This window comes from Anguilla rostrata, chromosome 11 (genome assembly GCF_018555375.3).
Source record: "Anguilla rostrata isolate EN2019 chromosome 11, ASM1855537v3, whole genome shotgun sequence".
In the NCBI taxonomy this organism is placed as follows: Eukaryota; Metazoa; Chordata; class Actinopteri; order Anguilliformes; family Anguillidae; genus Anguilla; species Anguilla rostrata.
The window spans coordinates 12,767,699-12,779,894 of NC_057943.1; the positions used below are offsets into that span (position 1 = coordinate 12,767,699).

General features: G+C 41.0%; 1 protein-coding gene across 6 annotated transcripts in view; it reads right to left on the reverse strand.

Moving 5' to 3' along the window:
* Window positions 1-12,196, reverse strand: part of LOC135233958 (ephrin type-B receptor 2-like) — a 130,703-nt gene that overhangs the window by 106,575 nt on the left and 11,932 nt on the right. For 4 of the 6 annotated variants that reach the window (XR_010323998.1, XR_010323996.1, XR_010323997.1 and 1 more), the window contains exon 3: window positions 5,981-6,201. The exons of the other annotated variants lie outside the window; for them this stretch is intronic. The gene's annotated coding sequence lies outside the window, so the exon portion shown is untranslated. Of the gene's footprint in view, window positions 1-5,980; window positions 6,202-12,196 lie in introns of those variants that run through there. 6 annotated transcript variants of the gene reach the window in all.

Sequence of the window (12,196 nt, forward strand, 5' to 3'; positions counted from 1 at the left end):
AGTGCCATTCACTTTGCTGAATCTATGAAGTTGTCATGTTCCACAAACAGTTTAGTTTCAGTGACCAGATGTCATCAGGACCCACTGATTACTAAAGGAAATTATATTTCATTTGCCATATAGCAGCACATTCGATGAAAGCGTTAGTTAACCTGACAGACTAAAAGTCCTGGGATGTTAATATGGGACATTTATTCATGACCTGCTTAGCCATTTCTGACACAATAGCGGTAAATTATCCCTCAATAGACATTAGAATGAAGTCTAATTAAGAACAATTAAGCTTGTTACACAATGTGCTTGCGATTGTGGCTGGAACAAAAAAAGCAGTGTACACAGGCTGGCCCTGGGACAGGGTCTGGAAACCTGCATGACTGACCGTGCGTCGCATTCTCAGCCCCAGCCTTGATCTCCTGGGGCTTCTGCTACTGCTTCGCCACCAAACAGCTCACCCCAGGCTGAGGCTGATCTTTTTTTCCTCACGCGGAGCAGGTCCTGCCTGTGTCAAACAACCTCCTCAGCCTCCCTAGTGGTTGCCTAGTTACAAGCAGGATGAGAGGCAGGGCTAGCAGTCTGCAAGGTTATTGGGACTGCCAGTTCTCCCAAAACGACTGGGAAAACATTCTATTTTAAAAATATTTTGTCAGCATTCCATGAGATAGAGCCATCAATGAAGCTGCCAGAAAGGCTGAATGTGTGTCCAATATGAGTCGCAATTTTTTATTTTTTTTGTTGAACACTGAGCCCGGCCCTTTGTGTGCATGAGTCTGTGGTAGCGATAGCCATCAATAGCCATGCTGACTTAATTACTACAGAAAAGAGAGGAACACACACATTGAATCAAAGATTAACACACGGCATGCTAACCTTGGTAATATTTTTTCATACTTCTTAAGAAAAGCAGATCAAAGCTTATCCAGTGTGAAATATCATCGATTTCAAGCAATTTTAACAAAAAGTTATTTGAGCCTAATCTCAACATCCCAAAGCTACGGTTTATTCAGATTTCATTTTTTATGTATTACTTTTTGTAAGCTTTGCTTTATGCTGAAGGTTTTCTATTGAGAGTTCTACCCTACAGTTTGAAACTCCTGTCACATTGAAGGCAGAACCTACAGTACTTTGATTGGTGTGCTGGAAAACAGACAAAGTGGCGTATATTTGTGTGATGTCCCCATGCTTTGAAAGTTCTGGAGAGACACACTAGCCAATAGGGAGGCAGGAGAGCCTACCAGTGTGTTCCGTGGTCTGAATATCCCTACAAATTAACCCTGTGAATTGGAATGCCAATAACTGCAACCTTTATTCTACAAGTGCTTTGCTTTTTTTCCAGCCATGCGAACACACCATTCGGTACAAGCCGAGGGGAAAGCTGATCTCCCATGATTCTCGCGGCAGCCTCTGTAGCCCCACCCACCCCCGGACTACGGCAGAAGACTGAACGCACTGTCCCGCTGTGTCCCCGAGCCTCCGGACCCATATGAGCGTTGTGCTGAAAGAGACAGAGGAAATCTGACACACACAGCCCGAGAGACGGTGGCCCTCGCTCCGCCCTGCGGTTCAGTAACCCCGCCCACGTCTGCCTAACCCTCCCCCCGCAATGTCTGCACTCAGACACTAACACACACACACATACGCACAAGCTCACACTAACACACTCGCACACTTACACGCTCAGTCACACACACTCGCACCGATACCATACGCATACACTCGCACTAGCACGCGACAGCAGTGAGCGTGAGCAGACGTGGGATAAGAGTCCAGCCTTCGGCAGAACACGCTCACCTCACTGTGCACCTGAGGTAGACAGACACAGAGGATGCAGACGGCGCTTGTTCCACATTAACCTCGCACACGCGGCAGCCTCTCACAACCAATTAGTGTCCAAAATCTGAGACGGAACAGAAATTAACATATGAAAGAGAAATGTGCTTTATGCCTGGGACGGGATGATGTAATAGCTCATAGATGAGATAACCTGACTAATGTGTCAAAATTGTCCTCAGCCCAAGGTTCAAGATGAAGGGAAACCTTCTTTAAATTGACTCGCAGTTTCTGAAAAATAAACAAAATGATGATCTCGGGAGGACAAAAAAGGTGCATATTTTCCTAGAGAAGGAAGAATAAAGCAACGAGTGTTTTCCAGTATGAGAACAGCAGCTAAAGAGTAAGAATACAGGGCTGCTGGAAGAGTGTCACCCTGCATCAGCAGCACAGGAGTGTCCACACAAACAGCAGGGTGGGGGGGGTAGGTTTAAAATGCTAATTTCTATAGACTTTTGAGGTTAAAGATGCAGACATCTCTGAAACTGTTGTCAAAGCAAAGCAAATTATAAGGTTAAGGGGCTCGGGGGGGCTGGCACTTTACTTGCAATCTTACACTTGCAATTTTTCTCTCTTTATATCCTGATTAATCCAATAAACCGCTTCCCTTTCCGAGAACCTCACACCTTCGCGGCAACACAAATCCTAATTTTCCCCTGGGCGACAGGGCCTCTGCACACCCCTCTCCCGCTGGAGCACCCAGACCCGACTGGCTCTTGTGTAAAGGCTCAGGAACCGGTCAGCGCTGCCAAGGCAACCGTCTCGCCCCTGGACCTGGAGAGACTGCCGAGAGCAGCGAGCCACCAGACCAGCCGGACGTCACACAACGGCTGCCGGACGCGACGCGGCACAGACCACGCCTACAACCGTGACCCGGGCGAGATGGTGTCGTTCCCCTCCTTTTTCTCTCTCTTTCTGATGTAAATAAAGATGTAATCTGCATCCCTGCAACACGGAAGACAAGGATGTGCTCGAAGGGACAATGAGAGGCGACATTAATCCAGCCAGTCTCTGCAAGAAGAGTTCATAATGCCCCTGTGTGTGAGTGTGTGTGTGTGAGTGTGTGTGTGTGTTTCCCTCAAACACTTCCCTTTTCATCCTGTTCGGTTCAGACTGACAGGCTCAGAGCTCTGAACTAGTTCTGATCTGACAGAGGGAGACTGATAAAATATTTTCCTGAAATTCTAAATGCGGCAAAATAATTTTGGAATTCCTGTGGGTATTTCCAGGCAAACTTTCAGCCCATCAATAGTGTTACTCACATATCAGACTTCATACGCCACTAGAACATCTTCTCACTTCATCTGACAAATTGTTCAGGCACGTAGGAGTGTTCTCTCACTTAGTGAGCGGAGGCTAATTTCTCTGGATGTATCTGTATATCAGCCTGTTCTAAAGTATGAAAACGCAGACACATTCCCCAAGATTCAATCACACACTTTTAGCCACTTTTTAGGGCCAAATCAATATTCATGTTCAATCAAGCCAATTTTTCAATCTGTCAGTCACCTCATATGGCTTAACTGCTATGAAACCACTGTTAATGCGCATTTCTGTCAGTAGCGTAATCGTGAGAACATGTACGTAGTCTATTGTTCTTGCCAAAAAAGATTAAATATATTTAACATAAGCCTATGATATGAACAGATTGTGATCTATTTTATTTTAATCTATAGATCTATTTGAACTTTTTATGAAATATTTTGGTGGAAATACAGCTTTCCAGAATAATGCTTTGTTTATTTTATGTTTTATCATTTTAATTATTTATGGATTAATTAGTGAACTTGTTTGTTTTCTTTTTGTCCAATCTCCAGGATGGCTGAATGCCACCACGAAGTAGCAGAAATCTATTTTCCAAATGGTGTGAGATCTATTGCTGTGCTAGTGATGTAAACATTGAGCTGTGTTTAGCGAGCGAGAAATGTGCGACCCAAACAGACACTCCGAGCACGAAAAGGCAGGTGAGTTTACGGCAACTGCTTGGTGAAAGATTTCCAGGAGCCAGAACTTTGTTGCAGGCTCGAACATCTGACTTCAACCAGAGTTCCTATGCACAACCAGGAAAACTGACTCTATTGTGATATGGCACCAGATTAATTTGGGATGGTTTGTTCCGGATTGATAGCCGTGAATTGCATGTGCCCTTAACGAAACCAAGTGCACTTGATAGAATCCCACCCATGTTCTTTTCCACTTGCTCTCAGCGCAAAGAAAAAAAAAAAAAACATCCTGGTGCGGTGCCAATTAATGGAGATCTGCTGGGCTGTGACTACCTCTCTACTGGGTACGACCTTCAATTCAATAATCCCGCTCTGTTTCTAAGCTACTCATTCAATTACCTCTTCAAACACACAACCCACGTCAAATATAATCAATTTAGCCTGTTTATATCCATGACCGCTGGCCACAGCAATATCACATTTTCCATAAACCCCATTTAGCAGAAACACAGTCAGAAAGTGTAAAGTTCCAGGCAGCAGGGACCTTTGAGAATATTGGATTAGTTTCTGTTTATTATACCCGATATCACCCAATCCTCCGCTACCAGAAAGAAAGATTGGAACTTGCTAAAATAATATTCCCGCATGATACACGATCACCCCCCGCCCCCCCACCCCACCCAACAAAAAATATCGTTACCAAATCAAATTTTCTCAAACACATCGAGCTGCGCGTTCACAGAGTGCACAGAGCACAGGTAATAACCCCTGCTCTGTTCCAGAAACTTCAACAGAAATATTAGGTTTTCTTTCAAGTTTGGCTGCCAAAGCTCTTTTACAGGTTCAATTGATTAAATACAGGTATTAGCCGTAACTCAGTCCAGGTGTAACATTTTGTGGATCCAAAATTATTTTTGACTCAAACTTATATAAAAAATATAACGTGATAACGTTTGTATACACATATATTTATAAGTATCTATATACATACAGACATGCATATATACATATTGTATATATTTATAAGTATCTATATACGTACAGGCATGCATATATACATATTGTATATATTTATAAGTATCTATATACGTACAGGCATGCATATATACATATTGTACATATGTACATGTCTGTGTCTGTATATATATATATACTAGCCCCCACCTCCCCACTCCCCTCTTCTGCACCAGAATATAATTTTTAGAGAACATGAAAATTAGGCTATTCCCACAATTTCCCCCAGTGTTAGACAGGACTCCTCTATGGAGAAATTTAACACTATCCATGTTTGAAATGGATATGTCCTTTATGTCTCAGGCCTAATTTTGCACACATTTGTTTTTACTCTTTTTGACTAAGCTTTTCTTCTCTTTCCAAAAAAAAAAAGGAAAACTCACACCGAGACATGCATTTCAACATTTTCTCAGCTGAATTTTATACTTTTTATTTTTTCAGCCTTAACTTGATTTATTATTTTAGGGGTCAAGGGTGATTAATGGGTGTAGTCTTTGGATTTGGTTATCTCCACAGAGAAACAAGCCTTTTTTATTCCACGGCTGAGGTGGAACACAACCAGTTCAAACCACCTGGAAGCTGGACAGACTATACAGTACAGACACTGTGAGCCACCTGCTCGTACTCAATCAGTTACACAAACAAATAAATGAATGTTTTACTTCTCCAGCCATCATCTCACGCTCTTGTGTTATCTTCTGAAAATTACTTCCCAGTTTCAGGATTTGGGCCAAATCAAAGAATGGAACAGTAAAGCTCCATATCTCCATGGAGACACTCCTGTCACTCTACAAGACAGAATACCAGGAAGAAGGCGCTCCATGCACTCTTCAAAGCCCTGTCTAAGCAGAGCACTGGAAATAGGTTTGCAGTCATGCTGAGGGGTGCCCTCAGTGGTCATAGGCCACTTATTTAATGGACTGATGAACCAGTTTGATTACACGACATTCATAATTGTACATGCACACGTATTAAATTTCCTTTTTTCATTTAAAAAAAAAAAAAAAAAAAAAACAAATTTAGACGGCCTGACCAATCAGTGGAGGTCTCTACATAGCAATGAACGTGGACTCCTACACGCCTGAACCCCCCCGTACCCAATCACCTGTACCACATCGCCCACTGAAGCTACCAGCCACAGGCAGCTCTGGCAAGGCTCCGGATTCGATCCGGGGTCGGATACAATACACACCGAGTATTTCCACGCATTTATTTATTGTTGTTAAAATGAGTGACATGGTTAGTGGTACAAACACTGGTTCTGAGGAATGACACCATCGCTGTTCCGATTAATAAAAGCTCCACCCCCTTTTGATGGAGCACAGTTCGAGCACTGCAGAAAGACTCATCGTGGCTCGTTTTTGCAGAAGGTCTCGAGAGCTGGCTTTTCCATACAAGGGGAAGGCAGGATACGTTACTGCAAATGAACGTAAAACTGTTTTAAGAGCAAGCCCGTGCCCCCCCCCCCCACAAAAAGCCCATTGGCCGCTGACAGACAGCTCCCTTATTCAGATTTCAGAACACTGGCATTTCCTTCAGGACAAGTAGACCTGGAGGAACTTTTTAACACTTGTGTGGCAAAACATTGTATAATTTTTAATAACATCCACAAATAAAAATCAAAGGACCAGTCCATTCTATTAGCAATGGCAATACATAGAGTCATTCAAAATATATAACATTATTTATTTTTGATAATAATTCAAACATTTGTCATTTTTATTGTAATAATGAATATTCACTTGTGTTTTGTAGCTGTGATTAAAAGGAGGGAAAAAAATCAAAGGGCCAGTCCATTCTATTAGCAATGGAAATACATAAAAAATTCAAAATATACAACATTTGATCCTAATTCAAACATTTGTCATTCATATTCTAATAATGGAGTAAAAGTATCGACTTGTGTATTGTAGCTGTACTTAAAAGAAAAAAACATGATCCTTCACCATTAACACATGCAGCCAGATTGACTTTCAAACCGGCCGGATTGCACATGAATCTAAACTGCACATCAGCCTAAACTCATATGCCTTAAGCATTTTTTTATTTTATTCTTTTTTTTTTTTTTTTTTACTTTTTCAGGGGTAAAAATAAACTATGCAATATGCCTGTATGTAGAGACATATGCTGCATGACTGCCTTAAGCTTCAGGCGGATTCTCCTTGATCTACTACATCATTAGGTTCAGAATCCAAGCATGAAAAAACCTACAGCGTTACTACAACTCAGCAATGCAAATAAGCAGCTGAGAGACTATTCAGAATGTGAGCAGAGCACTCCAAAAGCAGAAAATAGTAACAGCAGGACAGGGTCCCCCTTGCTACAGTTCATACAAAACAAAGCAAACACAATAAATCCCATGAAAATCAATGCAGTCATGCAAGAATGAGGCCAACATTGCGAATGCTGCATAAGATGCAGTCTTTATTTATGTATGAACTGAAGCACTAAGCACCTATGTGCTCCTAAAACCTGTCTATTCATTTTTGTACCCTGTAGGGGACACAAGTCTCTGGTCTTAATCTCAAGACTCATATACTCTACTCCACTGTGCTGAAACCTACACAACAAGGGACAATAAATAAAAAGAAAAGAAATACTTTTGAAACTGTTTTCACTGTAATATCTTTCTGTCATCCAAGACACATGTAGTTTGTCAGATAAATTTCAATCCTTAAACTTGATTTCCTGCAGCATCTCAGGAGGATATATTTGTACATTTGTACAGCATGCGTGTATGTATATATACATCTGTTTCTATACACTCCCTCAGTCAGGTACTGAATTTCAAGATGGAAACATGCTGACCTAAATGTTTTCAAAACAACGCTGTGACAAGCTTGCAGAAAGACAAGGACCAAGAGAATATTCCTTGGGCCATGGTCAGGTGACTGAGGTTAACCAATAAGCAGTGAGTAGGGTGAGCAATACCACCTTGACACATGATGAGGCTTTCCCTTAAAGCCGAGCAGTCAGGCAAGGATGAGACTGGAACCAAACATCAACAAATTAACAACATCCCAAAAATGCAAACCTATGTACAGTGAGAGGAAGGGATAGTATAGCCGACTACAGTGGAACGGGGGCAACAGGAAATGCTCCATGTGCTAGCTGAGCTAATCATTGAGACAGTCCGCCCGAAGCCTGCTAAGCTGTTCGCCAATGGAGCCAAACCCCATCTGCAATGCAAGGGTGTATGTGAGCATGTGTGTGTGTGCGCACACGTGCGTGTGTGTGTGTGTGTGTGAGAAAGAGAGTGCGTGTGAGAGAGAGAATGTGTATGTGTGTGTGTGAGAGATGTAACTGTAACTTATGGAAATAAAGACTGATTTAAAACACTGGATGGCTATATCACCAGCATGTCACAGAGAATTAAAAACTTCCAAAGATGACAACATTGATACAGTTGACAACAAGCAGCATAATATTCTTTTTTTATTTAGCAAAAAAGCAAATACAAAGCATGTGAAAAAACAGAAAGGGCAATCCGCTCCTCATCCACGTAACCCGGTGTTTCCTGTACTACAAATGACTTCCTGTTGCCTGAAGGCAAGTCCAGCTTCATGCTGACACAGGAGCCCAGCAGGTTTCTGTCACAGTCTTTGTCCCCAATTCAACGCACAGGCTCTGCATCGCATTTTAAACATACAGCTGGGAAGACTTACATCCACCCGCCCGCCCCCCCCCAAACCCCCCGTCTGCACTCTCGCATGCCTGTTCTGCTTTTTTAGGAGGTGGGCCTCACACCCACTGCCCACCTGACGATACACCTGGAGTTGGAGTTGTATGTGGTTGCTGTTTATGAAACCAAAGAAGCTGTACTTCTTCAAAATTCTTAGTGGCAGTTAAAGAGTGTACACACACACACACACGCATGCATGCATGCAGACATAATGTATGTGCAATCTAATTACGTGATGTTATATGTTAAATCACAAAATATGAATTACTCATTTATCATTTAATTGCTTTAATTTCTTCCTGAGCACTGTAAGGAAATCCAATTGTGCATAAACAATGACTCAGTGTACAGAGATGTCTGTTCACTCGCATTCAGTCAGGAAAATTAATAACGTCAGTGAATTCTCTCTTAAATGGAAGAGAAAAGAATAAAGCACTTTTTCTGTTAATTAATAGACACTGAATAATGAGCCATGTAATCGATCAGTAATTCAACAAACAACTGACTACTGCCTCTCATCGCTACCAAACAGACCATCGCTAGCACACACACAGCCTCCCTCTGTCCCACACATACACACACACACACCCCACCACCAACAAACACTCAAATAGTTACATAAATGAACCTATGAATCATAACAAACACTGGCAGCGTATTCACCACCAATCATATAACACAAAAAAAAAAAACTGGCTGCATCATCCCCACCAATCATATAACACACGAACACTGGCTGCATTATCACCACCAATCACATAACTCACAAACACTGGCTCCGTCATCACCACCAATCATATAACACATAAACACTGATTGCATCATCCCCACCAATCATATTGCGCACAAATACTAGCTGCATGATCGCCACACACAACGCTGGCTGCATGACCATCGACAATAATTCATAACATTAAATAATCCAGGCAACTGGTGTGTATTCATAAAGTTAAATTTACCCTTTCATTTCATCGCTGAAAAAAGGTTCGCTTCTCAAGTTCCCTGTTCTCTCATAAAACATCCAGATAGAATTTATCACGCAGTATGTTTATAGTAAAATGTCCAGAGTTCTTTTAACTCTCACAGAATGTGCAGTATACCAAGCAAGATCAAATCTCGATTTTATGATAGTTTATTTAAATTAACACTCAACATATTACAAAGTACAAAGCAGGACAAAAAACATGTTTAAATATAATTATAATTAAATAATCATAGTTAAACAACAATAATAAAATCATTAAAAACAGCATCTTGTTTTCCTCTCCCTGGGGAGAATATATAAACAATGAAATTAACTCATTCACTTACTGTATTGTGCTCATAATAAATTGTTAGTCTAAAACATTGTGCATTGTCACTGTAAGTTAGGCTACATTTCAAATTAATTTCTCAATTCATTCATGAATTCATCCATCCATCCATCAACGAACTGGGGGTTACAAAGCCACCCTCAATGTTGGTTCCATCACTCACTAATCCAGTCAGCCCCAGCAAGCAGCTCCCTCAAAGTGGCAGTTCTACCTTGTACCTTCATCAACCTCAAGTCCTTAACCTGTTGCAAATTCAGTTCTATTCCATCTTTTTTACAGTCTTTTTAGAACAGATGAGAAGGCCAAACCCGCCATGAGCAGAAGTGAAATAAAATAAGCAAATAAACACTGTTGAAAGGGTGGATCGCATTTTTATGGGACTTGTAATGTATCGTAAAGCAGAGGAAGCCTTAGAGTCAGAAAAACTTACCACACCTGATATTATACAGCAGAATTCTGCTGCAATCACCGTCCTGAAACCTGACAGTAATCTACTGTTTACCATCTTCAGTTTATTAATGCACATACAAAAAGAAATCTCCAAGACCAACTTATAAAAATGTTCTGAAAAATCCATGACAAGTAAAGTCCTGTTAGTAAACCAGACCACGATTCCTCATCTTACATCATCCAACATAAACGGAACACAATGGCTGACAACTTCGTTAAACAGATTTTTCTGTAACTTGCTGTACCTGAAAAAAATGAGATGCGTACATAAAAAAAAACTATGGACAAAAACTAATTTTAAAAACAATCTGGAAATCATTAACCTTCATCACCCTTGTACTATTCAATATTTCAATTATCATAATTGATATTCAACAAATAATTTGTCTATGCACATAATAGCTTTATATGAAATGTAAAGATGTAAAATGTGTGCGGATATGAGTATGGGTGTGTGCGTGCGTGTGTGCGGGTGTGTGTGCGTGTGTGAATGCGTGCGCATTTCATAAATTATTCACAGAACGTTTCTTCAAATTCTCATCAAAATTATAAACCGTGGAAACCAATGATTTCATCCACTTCACCCGCTATCCTCCTCCACTATTGCGATGGCGATGTTACAGAAACAGCAGTGGGTTTCACACACACACTAGGTGCTGTTTAAAACCATACAGCCCAGCGCTTAGCCGTATTAGCTCTCACAGCTTCAGAAACACTGCTCACTGCCAGGCAGCCATGTTAGCCCCAAAACGTCCGAGATCATAGGGAGTTCCACTGAGCTTACAGTCACAGGTAAGCAGGAATCAATTGTTATTTTCCAGTTATAACATTTAATTTTATAAACTCACAATGAAGCAGGAGTTCTTAAAACTATGCGGTGCCATCTCCAGGCACACATTGGGATCCAAGACCATTCTGCTGCCACATCACAGCCTCCAGGCCATATGTCCATGTGCAGGGGCTTGAGCAACTTTCTCAAACAGGCGTGCAACTCACATATTGTTCATCCTGTAATTACAGCTTCTTCTTTTTTTAATTGATCAGGAGGGTGAAGAACCAACAAAGTGTTCCGTGTGAATTACTGGATCCAAAACAACATCCAGAGTGAGAGTGCCCTTCATTTTAAAAAGCCACATATGTTCAGCCTCTGTATCAGTTATTAAAAATAAATAACTGCAAATAAATTGGCAAAATTCCCCATTTTGGCAAATTTCTGGATTTCAACAACACTGTTTGGTATCAATAAATCTCAAATCCATCTTTCATCTTAAGAGAGAATTGCTATGATGCAAAATCATACCAACCCTAACTAGTTCGACAGAATGAACAAACATAAGCAGTGATATTCATAAAATAGCATGAAAAAATATACCATATAGATATGGACAAGGCACTCAGTGTAATCCGTACCTGCAAAAAGGGCAGAATGTTCAAGGTTTTCATCTTAAGGTTCTAAATATACTGATCAAAATATGTTACCTGCTCCTAATTATTTCTACCAATAAAACTAGCCTAAAATGCAATGCTTTAGAGATTTTAGGCGGGCAGGAAAGATTGTGGCCGACCCCTCCCACCCTGGACACAAACTCTTTCAAACACTCCCCTCCGGCAGGAGGCTGCGGTCCATCAGGACCAAAACCTCACGACACAAGAACAGTTTTTTCCCGACTGCAGCTGGCCTCATCAACAAGGCCCGGGACCCCCACTGATACTGTACTGTTATCCTGACCCCCACGGACACCAAACAGACAGCACCTGTACTTATAACACTTTATCCCCTTGCACTATTGTTTATTGTTTACTGTTTACCGTTTGCACTATGTTTATGTTATTTTATGTCTGTTATGTTTTTATTGCACTATGTTTATTTCATTTTATTTATCTTATTTTATGTTCACTGTTATGCACCACCTGACCAAAACAAATTCCTCGTATGTGTAAACCTACTTGGCAATAAAACCTGATTC